At 46.8% G+C, this 22,576-nt stretch overlaps 9 non-coding genes across 9 annotated transcripts; all 9 read right to left on the reverse strand.

Moving 5' to 3' along the window:
- Positions 1-15,431: 15,431 nt before the first annotated feature.
- TRNAA-CGC (transfer RNA alanine (anticodon CGC)) lies at positions 15,432-15,503 on the reverse strand. Its single transcript has one exon. It is a non-coding gene; the product is annotated as a tRNA-Ala (tRNA).
- A 131-nt stretch (positions 15,504-15,634) lies between these two features.
- TRNAA-UGC (transfer RNA alanine (anticodon UGC)) lies at positions 15,635-15,706 on the reverse strand. Its single transcript has one exon. It is a non-coding gene; the product is annotated as a tRNA-Ala (tRNA).
- A 920-nt stretch (positions 15,707-16,626) lies between these two features.
- On the reverse strand, positions 16,627-16,698 carry TRNAA-CGC (transfer RNA alanine (anticodon CGC)). The gene has a single exon. It is a non-coding gene; the product is annotated as a tRNA-Ala (tRNA).
- Positions 16,699-17,788: 1,090 nt separating this feature from the next.
- Positions 17,789-17,860, reverse strand: TRNAA-CGC (transfer RNA alanine (anticodon CGC)). The gene has a single exon. It is a non-coding gene; the product is annotated as a tRNA-Ala (tRNA).
- A 1,090-nt stretch (positions 17,861-18,950) lies between these two features.
- On the reverse strand, positions 18,951-19,022 carry TRNAA-CGC (transfer RNA alanine (anticodon CGC)). Its single transcript has one exon. It is a non-coding gene; the product is annotated as a tRNA-Ala (tRNA).
- A 131-nt stretch (positions 19,023-19,153) lies between these two features.
- Positions 19,154-19,225, reverse strand: TRNAA-UGC (transfer RNA alanine (anticodon UGC)). Its single transcript has one exon. It is a non-coding gene; the product is annotated as a tRNA-Ala (tRNA).
- Positions 19,226-20,331: 1,106 nt separating this feature from the next.
- Positions 20,332-20,403, reverse strand: TRNAA-UGC (transfer RNA alanine (anticodon UGC)). Its single transcript has one exon. It is a non-coding gene; the product is annotated as a tRNA-Ala (tRNA).
- Positions 20,404-21,323: 920 nt separating this feature from the next.
- On the reverse strand, positions 21,324-21,395 carry TRNAA-CGC (transfer RNA alanine (anticodon CGC)). The gene has a single exon. It is a non-coding gene; the product is annotated as a tRNA-Ala (tRNA).
- A 1,091-nt stretch (positions 21,396-22,486) lies between these two features.
- TRNAA-CGC (transfer RNA alanine (anticodon CGC)) lies at positions 22,487-22,558 on the reverse strand. Its single transcript has one exon. It is a non-coding gene; the product is annotated as a tRNA-Ala (tRNA).
- Between the last annotated feature and the right edge of the window lie 18 nt (positions 22,559-22,576).

Here is a 22,576-nt window from a genome sequence, read left to right on the forward strand (position 1 = left end):
AAGCACAGTTGTTAACAATTCCGAAAAGAGGGAAGAATAGGAAGCATTTAAGGAAACCAGGATGGGTGAACACAGAACTTAAGCACATGCTAAAAAGGAAGAAAAAAATGTTTATAAAATGGAAAGAGGGAGGCATATCTAAAGAAGAATATAATGCTGTCTGCAGAATCTGCAGGGCACAAATCAGATTATCTAAAGCTGAAAATGAATTGAGGCTTGCAAGAGATGTCAAAAGCAATAATAAAGGATTTTGGGGATATGTCAAAAGTAAAAGAAAAGTCAAAGATGCTATAGGATTTTTACAGGATGAAAATGATGAAATGGTAAGACAGGATGTTGAGAAGGCTGAACTTTTAAATTCCTATTTTGCATCTGTTTTCTCTCAGAAAGGAAATGTAACACCAACTGTTATTCAGTGTCCTATTAAGGGAATAGAAGAATCCAGGATATCTATAAACAGAAAGATAGTGAGGAAACACTTAGCTAACCTAAATGAATTCAAGTCTCCAGGTCCAGATGAATTACACCCCAGAGTACTGAAGGAGATAGCAGAAGAAATTTCTGAACCACTCTCCATAATCTTTGAAAATTCTTGGAGAACAGGAGAAGTGCCAGAAGACTGGAGAAGAGCAAATGTTGTTCCTATCTTCAAAAAGGGGAAGAAGGTGGACCCAGGCAACTATAGGCCGGTGAGTCTGACTTCTATACCAGGAAAGATCTTTGAACAAATTATTAAACAACATGTAAGTCAATACCTGGATAAGAATGAAGTGATCAAACAGAGTCAGCATGGGTTTGTAACTAATAAGTCATGTCAGACTAACTTAATTTCCTTCTATGACGGTATCACTGATTGGGTGGATCAAGGAAATGCTGTAGATATAGTATATCTTGACTTCAGCAAAGCATTTGACAAAGTCTCTCATACAATCCTTATTGAAAAAATGACTAAGTATGGAATGGACAAGGCAACTGTTAGGTGGATTCATAGCTGGCTTAGTGATCGGACCCAAAGAGTGGTCGTAAATGGCTGCACATCCAGTTGGAAGAATGTCTCAAGTGGGGTACCACAGGGCTCTGTCCTGGGCCCTGTATTGTTCAACATCTTTATCAACGATTTAGATGAAGGAATTGAGGGTAAACTGATTAAATTTGCTGATGACACAAAGCTAGGAGGGATAACTAATACTAGAGAAGAGAGAGAGAGGATTCAAAAAGATTTAAATAAACTGGAGAAGTGGGCAGTAACTAACAGAATGGTTTTTAACAGGGAGAAATGCAAAGTACTACATCTGGGCAATAAAAATGAAAAAAGCATATATAGAATGGGAGGAATAGGGCTAAGTGACAGCACATGTGAAAAAGACTTGGGTATACTAATAGATCACAGACTGAATATGAGTCAACAGTGTGATGCAGCAGCAAAAAAGGCAAATGCAGTTCTAGGATGTATTAACAGAAGCATACAGTCTAGATCACGTGAAGTCATTATTTCCCTCTACTCCTCTTTGGTCAGACCTCATCTGGAATATTGTGTCCAGTTTTGGGCACCACATTTTAAAAAAGACATCAACAAACTGGAGCAAGTTCAGAAAAGAGCGACCAGAATGGTGACCGGTCTGCAAACCCTGTCTTATGAGGAAAGGTTGCAGGATTTGGGAATGTTTAGTTTGCAAAAGAGAAGACTGAGAGGAGACTTAATTGCTGTCTACAAATATCTAAAGGGCTGTCACATTGTAGAAGGCTCAACTTTATTCTCATTTGCACAAGGAAAGACTAGAAGCAATGGGATGAAACTGAATGGGAGGAGACACAGATTAGATATTAGAAAAAACTTTTTGACAGTTAGAGTGATCAATGAGTGGAACAGGCTGCCACGAGAAGTGGTGAGTTCTCCTTCAATGGAAGTCTTCAAACAGAGGCTGGACAGACATCTGACTGGGATGATTTAGCGAATCCTGCTTTGAGCAGGGGGTTGGACCAGATGGCCCAGGAGGTCCCTTCCAACTCTACGATTCTATGATTCTATGATTCTATCAGTGGGCCGCACACAATCCACAAGTGTCCAGTGTCCAAAAGTGTACGCAGAGATTCAAAATCTCCATTATCCTCTCATCACTTTGGTCACAGGCAGCTGTGCCATCGAGCGTGTCACATAGCGCTCAGATATCAGTGGGCCGCACACAATCCACAAGTGTCCAGTGTCCAAAAGTGTACGCAGAGATTCAAAATCTCCATTATCCTCTCGTCACTTTGGTCACAGGCAGCTGTGCCATCGAGCGTGTCACATAGCGCTCAGATATCAGTGGGCCGCACACAATCCACAAGTGTCCAGTGTCCAAAAGTGTACGCAGAGATTCAAAATCTCCATTATCCTCTCGTCACTTTGGTCACAGGCAGCTGTGCCATCGAGTGTGTCACATAGCGCTCAAATATCAGTGGGCCGCACACAATCCACAAGTGTCCAGTGTCCAAAAGTGTACGCAGAGATTCAAAATCTCCATTATCCTCTCGTCACTTTGGTCACAGGCAGCTGTGCCATCGAGCGTGTCACATAGCGCTCAGATATCAGTGGGCCGCACACAATCCACAAGTGTCCAGTGTCCAAAAGTGTACGCAGAGATTCAAAATCTCCATTATCCTCTCATCACTTTGGTCACAGGCAGCTGTGCCATCGAGCGTGTCACATAGCGCTCAGATATCAGTGGGCCGCACACAATCCACAAGTGTCCACTGTCCACAAGTGTACGCAGAGATTCAAAATCTCCATTATCCTCTCGTCACTTTGGTCACAGGCAGCTGTGCCATCGAGCGTGTCACATAGCGCTCAGATATCAGTGGGCCGCATACAATCCACAAGTGTCCAGTGTCCAAAAGTGTACGCAGAGATTCAAAATCTCCATTATCCTCTCGTCACTTTGGTCACAGGCAGCTGTGCCATCGAGCGTGTAACATAGCGCTCAGATATCAGTGGGCCGCACACAATCCACAAGTGTCCAGTGTCCAAAAGTGTACGCAGAGATTCAAAATCTCCATTATCCTCTCGTCACTTTGGTCACAGGCAGCTGTGCCATCGAGTGTGTCACATAGCGCTCAAATATCAGTGGGCCGCACACAATCCACAAGTGTCCAGTGTCCAAAAGTGTACGCAGAGATTCAAAATCTCCATTATCCTCTCGTCACTTTGGTCACAGGCAGCTGTGCCATCGAGCGTGTCACATAGCGCTCAGATATCAGTGGGCCGCACACAATCCACAAGTGTCCAGTGTCCAAAAGTGTACGCAGAGATTCAAAATCTCCATTATCCTCTCGTCACTTTGGTCACAGGCAGCTGTGCCATCGAGCGTGTCACATAGCGCTCAGATATCAGTGGGCCGCACACAATCCACAAGTGTCCAGTGTCCAAAAGTGTACGCAGAGATTCAAAATCTCCATTATCCTCTTGTCACTTTGGTCACAGGCAGCTGTGCCATCGAGCGTGTCACATAGCGCTCAGATATCAGTGGGCCGCACACAATCCACAAGTGTCCAGTGTCCAAAAGTGTACGCAGAGATTCAAAATCTCCATTATCCTCTCGTCACTTTGGTCACTGGCAGCTGTGCCATCTAGTGTCTCACATAGCGCTCAAATATCAGTGGGCCGCACACAATCCACAAGTGTCCAGTGTCCAAAAGTGTACGCAGAGATTCAAAATCTCCATTATCCTCTCGTCACTTTGGTCACAGGCAGCTGTGCCATCGAGCGTGTCACATAGCGCTCAGATATCAGTGGGCCGCACACAATCCACAAGTGTCCAGTGTCCAAAAGTGTACGCAGAGATTCAAAATCTCCATTATCCTCTCGTCACTTTGGTCACAGGCAGCTGTGCCATCGAGCGTGTCACATAGCGCTCAGATATCAGTGGGCCGCACACAATCCACAAGTGTCCAGTGTCCAAAAGTGTACGCAGAGATTCAAAATCTCCATTATCCTCTCGTCACTTTGGTCACAGGCAGCTGTGCCATCGAGCGTGTCACATAGCGCTCAGATATCAGTGGGCCGCACACAATCCACAAGTGTCCAGTGTCCAAAAGTGTACGCAGAGATTCAAAATCTCCATTATCCTCTCATCACTTTGGTCACAGGCAGCTGTGCCATCGAGCGTGTCACATAGCGCTCAAATATCAGTGGGCCGCACACAATCCACAAGTGTCCAGTGTCCAAAAGTGTACGCAGAGATTCAAAATCTCCATTATCCTCTCGTCACTTTGGTCACAGGCAGCTGTGCCATCGAGCGTGTCACATAGCGCTCAGATATCAGTGGGCCGCACACAATCCACAAGTGTCCAGTGTCCAAAAGTGTACGCAGAGATTCAAAATCTCCATTATCCTCTCGTCACTTTGGTCACAGGCAGCTGTGCCATCGAGCGTGTCACATAGCGCTCAGATATCAGTGGGCCGCACACAATCCACAAGTGTCCAGTGTCCAAAAGTGTACGCAGAGATTCAAAATCTCCATTATCCTCTCGTCACTTTGGTCACAGGCAGCTGTGCCATCGAGTGTGTCACATAGCGCTCAGATATCAGTGGGCCGCACACAATCCACAAGTGTCCACTGTCCACAAGTGTACGCAGAGATTCAAAATCTCCATTATCCTCTCGTCACTTTGGTCACAGGCAGCTGTGCCATCGAGCGTGTCACATAGCGCTCAGATATCATTGGGCCGCACACAATCCACAAGTGTCCACTGTCCACAAGTGTACGCAGAGATTCAAAATCTCCATTATCCTCTCGTCACTTTGGTCACAGGCAGCTGTGCCATCGAGCGTGTCACATAGCGCTCAGATATCAGTGGGCCGCACACAATCCACAAGTGTCCAGTGTCCAAAAGTGTACGCAGAGATTCAAAATCTCCATTATCCTCTCGTCACTTTGGTCACAGGCAGCTGTGCCATCGAGTGTGTCACATAGCGCTCAAATATCAGTGGGCCGCACACAATCCACAAGTGTCCAGTGTCCAAAAGTGTACGCAGAGATTCAAAATCTCCATTATCCTCTCGTCACTTTGGTCACAGGCAGCTGTGCCATCGAGCGTGTCACATAGCGCTCAGATATCAGTGGGCCGCACACAATCCACAAGTGTCCAGTGTCCAAAAGTGTACGCAGAGATTCAAAATCTCCATTATCCTCTCATCACTTTGGTCACAGGCAGCTGTGCCATCGAGCGTGTCACATAGCGCTCAGATATCAGTGGGCCGCACACAATCCACAAGTGTCCACTGTCCACAAGTGTACGCAGAGATTCAAAATCTCCATTATCCTCTCGTCACTTTGGTCACAGGCAGCTGTGCCATCGAGCGTGTCACATAGCGCTCAGATATCAGTGGGCCGCATACAATCCACAAGTGTCCAGTGTCCAAAAGTGTACGCAGAGATTCAAAATCTCCATTATCCTCTCGTCACTTTGGTCACAGGCAGCTGTGCCATCGAGCGTGTCACATAGCGCTCAGATATCAGTGGGCCGCACACAATCCACAAGTGTCCAGTGTCCAAAAGTGTACGCAGAGATTCAAAATCTCCATTATCCTCTCGTCACTTTGGTCACAGGCAGCTGTGCCATCGAGTGTGTCACATAGCGCTCAAATATCAGTGGGCCGCACACAATCCACAAGTGTCCAGTGTCCAAAAGTGTACGCAGAGATTCAAAATCTCCATTATCCTCTCGTCACTTTGGTCACAGGCAGCTGTGCCATCGAGCGTGTCACATAGCGCTCAGATATCAGTGGGCCGCACACAATCCACAAGTGTCCAGTGTCCAAAAGTGTACGCAGAGATTCAAAATCTCCATTATCCTCTCGTCACTTTGGTCACAGGCAGCTGTGCCATCGAGCGTGTCACATAGCGCTCAGATATCAGTGGGCCGCACACAATCCACAAGTGTCCAGTGTCCAAAAGTGTACGCAGAGATTCAAAATCTCCATTATCCTCTCGTCACTTTGGTCACAGGCAGCTGTGCCATCGAGCGTGTCACATAGCGCTCAGATATCAGTGGGCCGCACACAATCCACAAGTGTCCAGTGTCCAAAAGTGTACGCAGAGATTCAAAATCTCCATTATCCTCTCGTCACTTTGGTCACTGGCAGCTGTGCCATCTAGTGTCTCACATAGCGCTCAAATATCAGTGGGCCGCACACAATCCACAAGTGTCCAGTGTCCAAAAGTGTACGCAGAGATTCAAAATCTCCATTATCCTCTCGTCACTTTGGTCACAGGCAGCTGTGCCATCGAGCGTGTCACATAGCGCTCAGATATCAGTGGGCCGCACACAATCCACAAGTGTCCAGTGTCCAAAAGTGTACGCAGAGATTCAAAATCTCCATTATCCTCTCGTCACTTTGGTCACAGGCAGCTGTGCCATCGAGCGTGTCACATAGCGCTCAGATATCAGTGGGCCGCACACAATCCACAAGTGTCCAGTGTCCAAAAGTGTACGCAGAGATTCAAAATCTCCATTATCCTCTCGTCACTTTGGTCACAGGCAGCTGTGCCATCGAGCGTGTCACATAGCGCTCAGATATCAGTGGGCCGCACACAATCCACAAGTGTCCAGTGTCCAAAAGTGTACGCAGAGATTCAAAATCTCCATTATCCTCTCATCACTTTGGTCACAGGCAGCTGTGCCATCGAGCGTGTCACATAGCGCTCAAATATCAGTGGGCCGCACACAATCCACAAGTGTCCAGTGTCCAAAAGTGTACGCAGAGATTCAAAATCTCCATTATCCTCTCGTCACTTTGGTCACAGGCAGCTGTGCCATCGAGCGTGTCACATAGCGCTCAGATATCAGTGGGCCGCACACAATCCACAAGTGTCCAGTGTCCAAAAGTGTACGCAGAGATTCAAAATCTCCATTATCCTCTCGTCACTTTGGTCACAGGCAGCTGTGCCATCGAGCGTGTCACATAGCGCTCAGATATCAGTGGGCCGCACACAATCCACAAGTGTCCAGTGTCCAAAAGTGTACGCAGAGATTCAAAATCTCCATTATCCTCTCGTCACTTTGGTCACAGGCAGCTGTGCCATCGAGCGTGTCACATAGCGCTCAGATATCAGTGGGCCGCACACAATCCACAAGTGTCCAGTGTCCAAAAGTGTACGCAGAGATTCAAAATCTCCATTATCCTCTCGTCACTTTGGTCACAGGCAGCTGTGCCATCGAGCGTGTCACATAGCGCTCAGATATCAGTGGGCCGCACACAATCCACAAGTGTCCAGTGTCCAAAAGTGTACGCAGAGATTCAAAATCTCCATTATCCTCTCATCACTTTGGTCACAGGCAGCTGTGCCATCGAGCGTGTCACATAGCGCTCAAATATCAGTGGGCCGCACACAATCCACAAGTGTCCAGTGTCCAAAAGTGTACGCAGAGATTCAAAATCTCCATTATCCTCTCGTCACTTTGGTCACAGGCAGCTGTGCCATCGAGCGTGTCACATAGCGCTCAGATATCAGTGGGCCGCACACAATCCACAAGTGTCCAGTGTCCAAAAGTGTACGCAGAGATTCAAAATCTCCATTATCCTCTCGTCACTTTGGTCACAGGCAGCTGTGCCATCGAGCGTGTCACATAGCGCTCAGATATCAGTGGGCCGCACACAATCCACAAGTGTCCAGTGTCCAAAAGTGTACGCAGAGATTCAAAATCTCCATTATCCTCTCGTCACTTTGGTCACAGGCAGCTGTGCCATCGAGTGTGTCACATAGCGCTCAGATATCAGTGGGCCGCACACAATCCACAAGTGTCCACTGTCCACAAGTGTACGCAGAGATTCAAAATCTCCATTATCCTCTCGTCACTTTGGTCACAGGCAGCTGTGCCATCGAGCGTGTCACATAGCGCTCAGATATCATTGGGCCGCACACAATCCACAAGTGTCCACTGTCCACAAGTGTACGCAGAGATTCAAAATCTCCATTATCCTCTCGTCACTTTGGTCACAGGCAGCTGTGCCATCGAGCGTGTCACATAGCGCTCAGATATCAGTGGGCCGCACACAATCCACAAGTGTCCAGTGTCCAAAAGTGTACGCAGAGATTCAAAATCTCCATTATCCTCTCGTCACTTTGGTCACAGGCAGCTGTGCCATCGAGCGTGTCACATAGCGCTCAGATATCAGTGGGCCGCACACAATCCACAAGTGTCCAGTGTCCAAAAGTGTACGCAGAGATTCAAAATCTGCATTATCCTCTCGTCACTTTGGTCACAGGCAGCTGTGCCATCGAGCGTGTCACATAGCACTCAGATATCAGTGGGCCGCACACAATTCACAAGTGTCCACTGTCCACAAGTGTACGCAGAGATTCAAAATCTCCATTATCCTCTCGTCACTTTGGTCACAGGCAGCTGTGCCATCGAGCGTGTCACATAGCGCTCAGATATCAGTGGGCCGCACACAATCCACAAGTGTCCAGTGTCCAAAAGTGTACGCAGAGATTCAAAATCTGCATTATCCTCTCGTCACTTTGGTCACAGGCAGCTGTGCCATCGAGCGTGTCACATAGCGCTCAGATATCAGTGGGCCGCACACAATCCACAAGTGTCCACTGTCCACAAGTGTGTGCAGAAATTCTAAAACTCCCCTGTCCTATAGACACCTTGTACCTTGTTTTACATTACTATATAGTTTGTTGGATTTTGTCTACATTTCTACCAAAAATGAGGAAGGCTGGTGGAAGAGGCCGTGGAATTGGGCGGGGGTTGGCAGCTGGTAATGATGGTGTTGGTGGTGGATCTGATGGTAGTGGCAAGAGCAAAATAGGACCGAATGCAGGAGGTGCTGACCCTGCGTCATCGTCTGGCTACATAAGGACTCGAACGCTTAGTTTTCTAGGAGTTGGCAAACCGCTTTTAAAGGCAGAGCATCAGGAAAAAGTTTTGTCTTACATTGCTGACTCAGCCTCCAGCTCTATTGCCTTCTCTTCTTCAGTTGTAAAAAGTAAAAGCACTGAGTCATCATTGGAGGCTCATGTTCATGAACCACACCTTTCCTTGTGTCCTTCACCCCAACCAAGATTGAAGGATGACACAGGCCATACTACTGATTACTCCATGGAGCTGTTTTCACATACCATGCCTGGATTATCAAGTCAAATGGTGAATTACCCAGGATGATTCTGCTGGTACATTCACTCAGAGCACTACATTGTCCTCGCAGTGTACAGAGCCAGATTTTGACCCTGATGAGACTCAGGTGCCCCTTCCCGCACACTATACCACCATACACGGTGACACAGAGAAAGGTGCACATGACATAGAAGAGGAGGTGATGGATGACCCAGTTGTTGACCCAGATTGGCATCCATTGGGGGAAGAGGGTGCTGCTTCCAATAGCTCAGATGAGGAGCATCCACAGCAGACATCGACATCGCAACAGCTGTTATCTGGCAGGCCCGGAGCACTCCAAAGACAGGTTCCAAACATCAAAAGAGTTGCTGGACAGCTTGTCCAGAGGGTCAAAAGATCACAGCGTGCTAGGCCGCAAAATGTCTGCCAAAGTAGGAAGAGTGCAGTGTGGCAGTTTTTTGAACAAAATCCTCATGATCAGGCCAAGGTTATCTGTAAGAAGTGCGCAAAGACCTTTAGCCGAGGGAAAAATCTGAAAAATTTCAATACCAGTTGCATGCTTAGACATTTAACCAGCATGCACTTGCAAGCGTGGACACAACACCAAACCTCAAGTGCCACATGTGCAACTGATCACAACGAAGGTAGTCAGCAATGCTACATTGTTTCCCCCACTGTAAGCCCACCGGTTAGCACAGCAGCAAATGTTGAGGTGTCGTTGCAAGGCCACAGCAGTCAGGGAATCCCACTGTTATATCAATGAAAGACTGATTCTAGGCCATCAGAAAGAACAACAACTCCATCACCATCATCAACCCTCTCTCAGTCCGCCCTGTCCACCGCTACTTCCACCATATGCAGCTCTCAAGTCCAGCTCACCCTCCCAGACACTATGAGTAGGTCAAGAAAGTACTCAGTCTCTCATCCGCGTACACTGGGTTTGAACGCCCACATTGCCAAACTAATCTCGTTTGAGATGATGCCCTTTCGGTTGGTGGAAAGCACAGCTTTCCGCGAACTCATGGCCTATGCAGTACCACGCTATGACCTACCCAGTCGCCACTTCTTCTCTCGCAAAGCCATCCCAGCCCTCCACCATCATGTGAAAGAACGCATTGTCCATGCACTCAAGCAGTCAGTGAGCGGAAAGGTGCACCTCACAACTGATGCATGGTCCAGTCGGCATGGCCAGGGCCGTTACGTGTCCATCACTGCGCACTGGGTTAATGTGGTGGATGCAGGGTCCACAGGGGACAGCGGTGGTGGGACAGTGCTGCCTTGCCCACGGTATAGGAAACAGTTGGCTGTAGGCGTTCGACCCTCCTCCTCCTCCTCCTCCAGAAGCGACAGCTCGTCCACAGAGCGCAGTCGTACGAGCACTCCATCTGCAGCTGCCACTGTTGCACATGATGTGTCCCCCTATCGAGCAGCTAGTGGAAAGCGTCAGCAGGCTGTGTTGCAGATGATGTGTTTGGGCGACAGACACACCGCCGAGGTGCTGGCCGAGTAGAGGCAGGCCATAATGCATTTGTGGGAGGATACACGGCCAGGCACTTTGAGAGCAGACATGGAGTTGACAGGCGTGCAGTGGTCGAAGCTGAAAGACCTTTGTAAAGTCCTTCAGTGTTTTGAGGAATGCACACGGCTGGTAAGCGCAGACGACGCCATCCTAAGCATGAGCATCCCACTTATGCGTCTGCTCATGCAAACTTTGACGCACCTTAAGGAGCAGGCATCTGCAGCCAATGTTGATGAGGAGGAAGAGGAGGAGGGAATCCTTGATGACATTCAGCCATTGTCTGCTCAGGGACCGCTCCTGGACGAGGTGGAGGAAGAAGAGGAGGAGGAGGAGGAGGATGATGGGGATGATTACTTAGGGGAGGAGGATGCATCTCGTGGGGCAAGTGAAAATGTTGGCGTGGCAAGGTCTGGTACAGGGTTTGTGCGTGACTGGAGGGATGTGGATTTGCCAGAAAGTGCTCCTCCACCCAGCACTCGCAGTGCATCATTGACACCGGGAACATTGGCCCACATGTCAGATTATGCCTTGAGGATCCTAAAAAGGGACCCCCGCATTGCCAAAATGATGAACGATGACGACTACTGGTTGGCCAGCATCCTGGATCCACGCTATAAAGGCAAATTACAAAACATCATGCCACAGGAGAACCTTGACCTAATATTGGCTAAGAAACAAGCAACTCTGGTAAATCGGTTGCTTGAGGCATTCCCAGCACACAGCAGCGGTGATGGTTCTCACACGAGCCGTACGGGCCGGGGGCAGCTTTGCAGAGGTGTTCGTGATGCACACAGCAGAAGTGGCGTTGGAGACAGGGGTTTCATGACAATGTTGTGGACTGATTTTTCAAATACCGCTCACACAACTGGTAATACTGCATCGATGGAAAGTGACAGGAGACAGCAGTTGTCAACTATGGTTACAAACTACTTTTCCTCCCATATCGATGTTCTCCCACACAGGTCATTCCCCTTTGACTATTGGGCCGCTAAACTGGACACCTGGCCTGAATTGGCCCAATATGCCTTACAGGAGCTCGCTTGCCCAGCTGCAAGTGTGCTATCGGAAAGAGTCTTCAGTGCAGCTGGATCAATCCTGACAGAAAAAAGGACCCGTCTGTCAACCCAAAATGTGGATGATCTAACCTTCATTAAAATGAACCATGCATGGGTTTCCAAGGATTTTGTCCCACCTTCCCCTGATGACACATAGGGTGACAGAAAAATGGCTTGCTTTGGTCCACCTCTTCCTGGTACTTCACCTATTTCGCCTTTTGCATCAGTTGAATGTCCAACATCAACATATGCCACTTTCTAAAACTCCCTAACTGTGCTGCCTCCCCCCCCATGGCCGGGGTCACCACCTAGCGCACGACACCGTGCGAGTGCCGTTGCCCTGGACAGGTAGGTAGGCCGACTCTTGGGCGCGGGCACTGGCACAGGGTCCCTCATAGTGCAATCAAGTGTCTCTGATGGTGGTGGTGCACACCCGCCGTCAGACACACCACTGTACTGAGGGGCCCAATGCCAGTACCGACGCCCACGAGTGGGCCCCCCTTGCTTGGCCAGGGCCCCAGCATTTGCAATCTTTACCTCTCCCTGCTCCTCCGCTGTGTAATCTGGGCCGTTAAATCCATACTGTGCCTGACACCGTCTGAGCCTGCCTCCTGAGACATATATTTTGAATGTGTACGCTATCCATACATGTTATCCAGGGATACGGTACCCTTTCTAACCTTTGTGCAATCACGTGCAATCCATACTGGGCCTAACACCATCTGAGCCTGCCTCATGCTGTATAGACATATATTTTGAATGTGTACGCTATCCATACATGTTATCCGGGGATACGGTACCCCTTCTAACCTTTGTGCAATGACGTGCAATCCATACTGGGCCTAACACCATCTGAGCCTGCCTCATGCTGTATAGACATATATTTTGAATGTGTACGCTATCCATACATGTTATCCGGGGATACGGTACCCCTTCTAACCTTTGTGCAATGACGTGCAATCCATACTGGGCCTAACACCGTCTGAGCCTGCCTCATGCTGTATAGACATATATTTTGAATGTGTACACTATCCATACATGTTATCCGGGGATACGGTACCCTTTCTAACCTTTGTGCAATGACGTGCAATCCATACTGGGCCTAACACCGTCTGAGCCTGCCTCATGCTGTATAGACATATATTTTGAATGTGTACGCTATCCATACATGTTATCCGGGGATACGGTACCCCTTCTAACCTTTGTGCAATGACTTGCAATCCATACTGGGCCTAACACCGTCTGAGCCTGCCTCATGCTGTATAGACATATATTTTGAATGTGTACGCTATCCATACATGTTATCCGGGGATACGGTACCCTTTCTAACCTTTGTGCAATCACGTGCAATCCATACTGGGCCTAACACCGTCTGAGCCTGCCTCATGCTGTATAGACATATATTTTGAATGTGTACGCTATCCATACATGTTATCCGGGGATACGGTACCCCTTCTAACCTTTGTGCAATGACGTGCAATCCATACTGGGCCTAACACCGTCTGAGCCTGCCTCATGCTGTATAGACATATATTTTGAATGTGTACGCTATCCATACATGTTATCCGGGGATACGGTACCCTTTCTAACCTTTGTGCAATGACGTGCAATCCATACTGGGCCTAACACCGTCTGAGCCTGCCTCATGCTGTATAGACATATATTTTGAATGTGCACGCTATCCATACATGTTATCCGGGGATACGGTACCCCTTCTAACCTTTGTGCAATGACGTGCAATCCATACTGGGCCTAACACCGTCTGAGCCTGCCTCATGCTGTATAGACATATATTTTGAATGTGTACGCTATCCATACATGTTATCCGGGGATACGGTACCCTTTCTAACCTTTGTGCAATCACGTGCAATCCATACTGGGCCTAACACCGTCTGAGCCTGCCTCATGCTGTATAAACATATATTTTGAATGTGTACGCTATCCATACATGTTATCCGGGGATACGGTACCCCTTCTAACCTTTGTGCAATGACGTGCAATCCATACTGGGCCTAACACCGTCTGAGCCTGCCTCATGCTGTATAGACATATATTTTGAATGTGTACGCTATCCATACATGTTATCCGGGGATACGGTACCCTTTCAAACCTTTGTGCAATGACGTGCAATCCATACTGGGCCTAACACCGTCTGAGCCTGCCTCATGCTGTATAGACATATATTTTGAATGTGTACGCTATCCATACATGTTATCCGGGGATACGGTACCCCTTCTAACCTTTGTGCAATGACGTGCAATCCATACTGGGCCTAACACCGTCTGAGCCTGCCTCATGCTGTATAGACATATATTTTGAATGTGTACGCTATCCATACATGTTATCCAGGGATACGGTACCCTTTCTAACCTTTGTGCAATCACGTGCAATCCATACTGGGCGTGAGAACGGCTGGCGAGCTGTTAAGCAAGCTACAGCACCTGTCCAGACAAGTACAGGGATTCCCTAGCGAGGAGACTTATTTGATTGTTTTCTATGTTGGGACAGCAATTTTTGGGGAGCACTGTACTCTGGAGAATGATAGATGGGGCCCACCATACACTGGAACATTCCAAAGGTGGACATCAGACACTGGAGCAGCATTTACAGGGCCCATTATACACTAGAGCATTAGAAATGGGGCCCATTATGTTTGGAGCATTATTTGGGCCCATAAGACAGTGGAGCTTCATCCATGGGGACCAAAATATACTGTAGCATTATGTGGAGCTCATCATATACTGTTTCAAACATTATATGGGACCAATGATTTTGTATGGAGAAATAGATGGGCCTCGTCATGAGATGTAAAAAGTGAGGTATTTTTCATTGTACTATACCGCTATTTCTCTGCCGTATCGGAGCATGATGAGTTGTAGTATGTGTTAAAGGGGCGCTCTTTCGCCCAGGGCACATGAAAACCTGCAGCCAGCCCTCCCCCCCCACAAATTTAGCCAAATAACCCCCATTTTTCAGTGCGTAACTTGTATTATGAAGTTAATTAAGGTTGACAAGCTTAAGTAAGAAGAATTGATGCTTTTGGCATTCAAATGGGCACTGTAGGTGTGTTTCCTGTCCTCCTCTCACTGCCGACTTTTATTCCCCATTGACTTAAATTGGGTTTCGTGTTTTGGGACGACCCCGACTTTTCCCTATAATCGGACGATCTTGCTCAACCCGACTTTTGGAAAAGTCGGGTTTCACGAAACGAAACGCGACCCTAAAAAACCAAAAGTCGCTCAACTCTAAGCACAATCCTTCTGATTGTCCCTCTGCCAGTTTTCTCACCTTCCTGCCTCCTATATCATTAGCATAAAGTCTAAAAAGCTGTGCCACCCAATGTCAAGGTGTGTTGGTGGGAGGTTTAGGTTTGATCCCAATGAAGTTCAGCTGTCTTTTTTCAGAGTGGATGGTGAATACAGGAGGCAGGGGTAGAGCAAACCTTGGCTGGTAAGTGGTGAAAAAAGCAAATATCTTTGAGACTATATAATCGAAAGTCTCCTATATTTGCGTGTACTATTGATTTTGGCCAAGTTTGTTGAATGTCCAGTTCCCTTTCAAATCATTTTACTGAGTGGGAAAAAATGTTGCCGTGGCTTAGGCAGTGTTAAGACCTTGCAATCGAGAAAGCCTTGTACTGCCAAGTGACATGTCAAAGCAAACAGTTTAAGCAGCAGAGATTCCTTGCGAGTCTTGACACTTAGCTTGAGTGGTGCGCTAGCCAAAGATGTCTAGCCAAGTTTGAAAACGGTTGGAGATGCTGGGGATTGAACCCAGGACCTCATACATGCGAAGCATGCGCTCTACCACTGAGCTACATACCCAAAAGTGTACTGGGAGGCTGGAGCACTCACACGTATTTACTTCACACAGCGGCTGCAGGAAGCAAACAAGGGTGAGAAAAAGTGACCACCAAACAGAAGTGCGTTCCTTGCACATACATGCAAGCTGGCCATGGAGATGCCAGGGATTGAACCCAGGGCCTCACACATGCAAAGCGTGCGCTCTACCACTGAGCTATATCCCCAGTTATGAAATGTGTGAAAATGCAAGTTTTTTTTTTCAAACCTAGAATAACTTGCCATTGTGGAGTCGAGAGTAGTAACTGTACTTTCAAGTAACTTTTCAGAATACGCTGCAGTGTGTGTACATGGGAAATCAGACTATTTCTGACCCTTATATGTCTTGTATTCTGCATTTTCACCGGTTCTCCCCTCTGCAAACTCTAGCTCTACATTGTCAATTGACTCCAGGCTTTTGGGAGGAGACTAGCAACTCTGGGCTCTACCATATACAGCGCAGCACACAGAGGTTTCCTGGCCTTCATTAGTCAACACACAGACAAATGCAGCAGAAGTGTGGAGTATATGACAGAGCAATAGTAATCAGCGTAGATGGTGAATCCAGCTCTAGGTTAAAGTAAAAAACGCGTGATTAAGATCAGCACAATCCTTCTGATTGTCCCTCTGCCAGTTTTCTCACCTTCCTGCCTCCTATGTCATTAGCATAAAGTCTAAAAAGATGTGCCACCCAATGGCAAGGTGTGTTGGTGGGAGGTTTAGGTTTGATCCCAATGAAGTTGAGCTGTCTTTTTTCAGAGTGGATGGTGAATACAGGAGGCAGGGGTAGAGCAAACCTTGGCTGGTAAGTGGTGAAAAAAGCAAATATCTTTGAGACTATATAATCGAAAGTCTCCTATATTTGCGTGTACTATTGATTTTGGCCAAGTTTGTTGAATGTCCAGTTCCCATTCAAGTCATTTTACTGAGTGGGAAAAAGTGTTGCCCGTGGCTTAGGCAGTGTTAAGACCTTGCAATCAAGAAAGCCTTGTCCTGCCAAGTGACATGGCAAAGCAAACAGTTTAAGCGGCAGAGATTCCTTGCGAGTCTTGACACTTAGCTTGAGTGGTGCGCTAGCCAAAGATGTCTAGCCATATTTGAAAAAGGTTGGAGATGCTGGGGACTGAACCCAGGACCTCATACATGCGAAGCATGCTCTCTACCACTGAGCTACATCCCCAAAAGTGTACAGGGATCCTGGAGCACTCACACGTATTTACTTCACACAGCGGCTGCAGGAAGCGAACAAGGGTGAGAAAAAGTGACCACCAAAATGTTGTCATGGAGATGGCCATGGAGATGCCTCACACATGCAAAGCGTGCGCTCTACCACTGAGATACATCCCCAGTTACGAACTGTGTGAAAATGCAAGGTTTTTTTTTTCAAACCTAGAATAACTTGCCATTTTGGAGTCGAGAGTAGTAACTGTACTTTCAAGTAACTTTTCAGAATACGCTGCAGTGTGTGTACATGGGAAATCAGACTATTTCTGACCCTTATATGTCTTGTATTCTGCATTTTCACCAGTTCTCCCCTCTGCAAACTCTAGCTCTACATTGTCAATTGACTCCAGGCTTTTGGGAGGAGACTAGCAACTCTGGGCTCTACCATATACAGCGCAGCACACAGAGAAGGTTTCCTGGCCTTCATTAGTCAACACACAGACAAACGCAGCAGAAGTGTGGAGTATATGACAGAGCAATAGTAATCAGTGTAGATGGTGAATCCAGCTCTAGGTTAAAGTAAAAGACGCGTGATTAAGCTCAGCACAATCCTTCTGATTGTCCCTCTGCCAGTTTTCTCACCTTCCCGCCTCCTATATCATTAGCATAAAGTCTAAAAAGCTGTGCCACCCAATGTCAAGGTGTGTTGGTGGGAGGTTTAGGTTTGATCCCAATGAAGTTGAGCTGTCTTTTTTCAGAGTGGATGGTGAATACAGGAGGCAGGGGTAGAGCAAACCTTGGCTGGTAAGTGGTGAGAAAAGCAAATATCTTTGAGACTATATAATCGAAAGTCTGCTATATTTGCGCGTACTATTGATTTTGGCCAAGTTTGTTGAATGTCCAGTTCCCATTCAAGTCATTTTACTGAGTGGGAAAAAGTGTTGCCCGTGGCTTAGGCAGTGTTAAGACCTTGCAATCGAGAAAGCCTTGTCCTGCCAAGTGACATGGCAAAGCAAACAGTTTAAGCGGCAGAGATTCCTTGCGAGTCTTGACACTTAGCTTGAGTGGTGCGCAGCCAAAGATGTCTAGCCATATTTGAAAAAGGTTGGAGATGCTGGGGATTGAACCCAGGACCTCATACATGCGAAGCATGCGCTCTACCACTGAGCTACATCCCCAAAAGTGTAAAGGGAGCCTGGAGCACTCACACGTATTTACTTCACACAGCGGCTGCAGGAAGCGAACAAGGGTGAGAAAAAGTGACCACCAAAAGGTGGTCATGGAGATGGCCTTGGAGATGCCTCACACATGCAAAGCGTGCGCTCTACCACTGAGATACATCCCCAGTTACGAACTGTGTGAAAATGCATGGTTTTTTTTTCAAACCTAGAATAACTTGCCATTTTGGAGTCGAGAGTAGTAACTGTACTTTCAAGTAACTTTTCAGAATACGCTGCAGTGTGTGTACATGGGAAATCAGACTATTTCTGACCCTTATATGTCTTGTATTCTGCATTTTCACTGGATCTCCCCTTTGCAAACTTTAGCTCTACATTGTCAATTGACTCCAGGCTTTTGGGAGGAGACTAGCAACTCTGGGCTCTACCATATACAGCGCAGCACACAGAGAAGGTTTCCTGGCCTTCTTTAGTCAACACACAGACAAACGCAGCAGAAATGTGGAGTATATGATAGAGCAATAGTAATCAGTGTAGATGGTGAATCCAGCTCTAGGTTAAAGTAAAAGACGCGTGATTATGCTCAGCTCAATCCTTCTGATTGTCCCTCTGCCAGTTTTCTCACCTTCCCGCCTCCTATATCATTAGCATAAAGTCTAAAAAGCTGTGCCACCCAATGTCAAGGTGTGTTGGTGGGAGGTTTAGGTTTGATCCCAATGAAGTTGAGCTGTCTTTTTTCAGAGTGGATGGTGAATAAAGGAGGCAGGGGTAGAGCAAACCTTGGCTGGTAAGTGGTGAAAAAAGAAAATATCTTTGAGACTATATAATCGAAAGTCTCCTATATTTGCGTGTACTATTGATTTTGGCCAAGTTTGTTGAATGTCCAGTTCCCATTCAAGTCATTTTACTGAGTGGGAAAAAGTGTTGCCCATGGCTTAGGCAGTGTTAAGACCTTGCAATCGAGAAATCCTTGTCCTGCCAAGTGACATGGCAAAGCAAACAGTTTAAGCGGCAGAGATTCCTTGCAAGTCTTGACACTTAGCTTGAGTGGTGCGCTAGCCAAAGATGTCTTGCCATATTTGAAAAAGGTTGGAGATGCTGGGGATTGAAGCCAGGACCTCATACATGCGAAGCATGCACTCTACCACTGAGCTACATCCCCAAAAGTGTACCGGATTTCTGGAGCACTCACACGTATTTACTTCACACAGCGGCTGCAGGATGCGAACAAGGGTGAGAAAAAGTGACCACCAAAAGGAAGTGCGTTCCTTGCACATACATGCAGGCTGGCCATGGAGATGCCAGGGATTGAACCCGGGGCCTCACACATGCAAAGCGTGCGCTCTACCACTGAGCGACATCCCCAGTTACGAACTGTGTGAAAATGCAAGTTTTTTTTTTCAAACCTAGAATAACTTGCCATTTTGGAGTCAAGAGTAGTAACTGTACTTTCAAGTAACTTTTCAGAATATGCTGCAGTGTGTGTACATGGGAAATCAGACTATTTCTGACCCTTATATGTCTTGTATTCTGCATTTTCACCGGTTCTCCCCTCTGCAAACTCTAGCTCTACATTGTCAATTGACTCCAGGCTTTTGGGAGGAGACTAGCAACTATGGGCTCTACCATATACAGCGCAGCACACAGAGAAGGTTTCCTGGCCTTCATTAGTCAACACACAGACAAACGCAGCAGAAGTGTGGAGTATATGACAGAGCAATAGTAATCAGTGTAGATGGTGAATCCAGCTATAGGTTAAAGTAAAAGACACGTGATTAAGCTCAGCACAATCCTTCTGATTGTCCCTCTGCCAGTTTTCTCACCTTCCCGCCTCCTATATCATTAGCATAAAGTCTAAAAAGCTGTGCAACCCAATGTCAAGGTGTGTTGGTGGGATGTTTAGGTTTGATCCCAATGAAGATGAGCTGTCTTTTTTCAGAGTGGATGGAGAATACAGGAGGCAGAGGTAGAGCAAACCTTGGCTGGTAAGTGGTGAAAAAAGCAAATATCTTTGAGACTATATAATCGAAATTCTCCTATATTTGCGTGTACTATTGATTTTGGCCAAGTTTGTTGAATGTCCAGTTCCCATTCAAGTCATTTTACTGAGTGGGAAAAAGTGTTGCCCGTGGCTTAGGCAGTGTTAAGACCTTGCAATCGAGAAAGCCTTGTCCTGCCAAGTGACATGGCAAAGCAAACAGTTTAAGTGGCAGACATTCCTTGCGAGTCTTGACACTTAGCTTGAGTGGTGCGCTAGCCAAAGATGTCTAGCCATATTTGAAAAAGGTTGGAGATGGTGGGGATTGAACTCAGGACCTCATACATGTGAGCTACATCCCCAAAAGTGTACCGGAAGCCTGGAGCACTCACACGTATTTACTTCACACAGCGGCTGCAGGAAGCGAACAAGGGTGAGAAAAAGTGACCACCAAACGGAAGTGCGTTCCTTGCACATACATGCAAGCTGGCCATGGAGATGCCAGGGATTGAACCCGGGGCCTCACACATGCAAAGCGTGCGCTCTACCACTGAGCTATATCCCCAGTTATGAAATGTGTGAAAATGCAAGTTTTTTTTTTCAAACCTAGAATAACTTGCCATTGTGGAGTCGAGAGTAGTAACTGTACTTTCAAGTAACTTTTCAGAATACGCTGCAGTGTGTGTACATGGGAAATCAGACTATTTCTGACCCTTATATGTCTTGTATTCTGCATTTTCACCGGTTCTCCCCTCTGCAAACTCTAGCTCTACATTGTCAATTGACTCCAGGCTTTTGGGAGGAGACTAGCAACTCTGGGCTCTACCATATACAGCGCAGCACACAGAGGTTTCCTGGCCTTCATTAGTCAACACACAGACAAATGCAGCAGAAGTGTGGAGTATATGACAGAGCAATAGTAATCAGCGTAGATGGTGAATCCAGCTCTAGGTTAAAGTAAAAAACGCGTGATTAAGCTCAGCACAATCCTTCTGATTGTCCCTCTGCCAGTTTTCTCACCTTCCCGCCTCCTATATCATTAGCATAAAGTCTAAAAAGCTGTGCCACCCAATGCCAAGGTGTGTTGGTGGGAGGTTTAGGTTTGATCCCAATGAAGTTGAGCTGTCTTTTTTCAGAGTGGATGGTGAATACAGGAGGCAGGGGTAGAGCAAACCTTGGCTGGTAAGTGGTGAAAAAAGCAAATATCTTTGAGACTATATAATCGAAAGTCTCCTATATTTGCGTGTACTATTGATTTTGGCCAAGTTTGTTGAATGTCCAGTTCCCATTCAAGTCATTTTACTGAGTGGGAAAAAGTGTTGCCCGTGGCTTAGGCAGTGTTAAGACCTTGCAATCAAGAAAGCCTTGTCCTGCCAAGTGACATGGCAAAACAAACAGTTTAAGCGGCAGAGATTCCTTGCGAGTCTTGACACTTAGCTTGAGTGGTGCGCTAGCCAAAGATGTCTAACCATATTTGAAAAAGGTTGGAGATGCTGGGGATTGAACCCAGGACCTCATACATGCGAAGCATGCTCTCTACCACTGAGCTACATCCCCAAAAGTGTACAGGGATCCTGGAGCACTCACACGTATTTACTTCACACAGCGGCTGCAGGAAGCGAACAAGGGTGAGAAAAAGTGACCACCAAAATGTTGTCATGGAGATGGCCATGGAGATGCCTCACACATGCAAAGCGTGCGCTCTACCACTGAGATACATCCCCAGTTACGAACTGTGTGAAAATGCAAGGTTTTCTTTTTCAAACCTAGAATAACTTGCCATTTTGGAGTCGAGAGTAGTAACTGTACTTTCAAGTAACTTTTCAGAATACGCTGCAGTGTGTGTACATGGGAAATCAGACTATTTCTGACCCTTATATGTCTTGTATTCTGCATTTTCACTGGATCTCCCCTTTGTAAACTTTAGCTCTACATTGTCAATTGACTCCAGGCTTTTGGGAGGAGACTAGCAACTCTGGGCTCTACCATATACAGCGCAGCACACAGAGAAGGTTTCCTGGCCTTCTTTAGTCAACACACAGACAAACGCAGCAGAAATGTGGAGTATATGATAGAGCAATAGTAATCAGTGTAGATGGTGAATCCAGCTCTAGGTTAAAGTAAAAGACGCGTGATTAAGCTCAGCTCAATCCTTCTGATTGTCCCTCTGCCAGTTTTCTCACCTTCCCGCCTCCTATATCATTAGCATAAAGTCTAAAAAGCTGTGCCACCCAATGTCAAGGTGTGTTGGTGGGAGGTTTAGGTTTGATCCCAATGAAGTTGAGCTGTCTTTTTTCAGAGTGGATGGTGAATAAAGGAGGCAGGGGTAGAGCAAACCTTGGCTGGTAAGTGGTGAAAAAAGAAAATATCTTTGAGACTATATAATCGAAAGTCTCCTATATTTGCGTGTACTATTGATTTTGGCCAAGTTTGTTGAATGTCCAGTTCCCATTCAAGTCATTTTACTGAGTGGGAAAAAGTGTTGCCCATGGCTTAGGCAGTGTTAAGACCTTGCAATCGAGAAATCCTTGTCCTGCCAAGTGACATGGCAAAGCAAACAGTTTAAGCGGCAGAGATTCCTTGCAAGTCTTGACACTTAGCTTGAGTGGTGCGCTAGCCAAAGATGTCTTGCCATATTTGAAAAAGGTTGGAGATGCTGGTGATTGAAGCCAGGACCTCATACATGCGAAGCATGCACTCTACCACTGAGCTACATCCCCAAAAGTGTACCGGATTTC

This window comes from Dendrobates tinctorius, unplaced genomic scaffold, assembly GCF_039654945.1.
Source record: "Dendrobates tinctorius isolate UK_male_01 unplaced genomic scaffold, ASM3965494v1 ptg000011l, whole genome shotgun sequence".
Taxonomy (NCBI): Eukaryota; Metazoa; Chordata; class Amphibia; order Anura; family Dendrobatidae; genus Dendrobates; species Dendrobates tinctorius.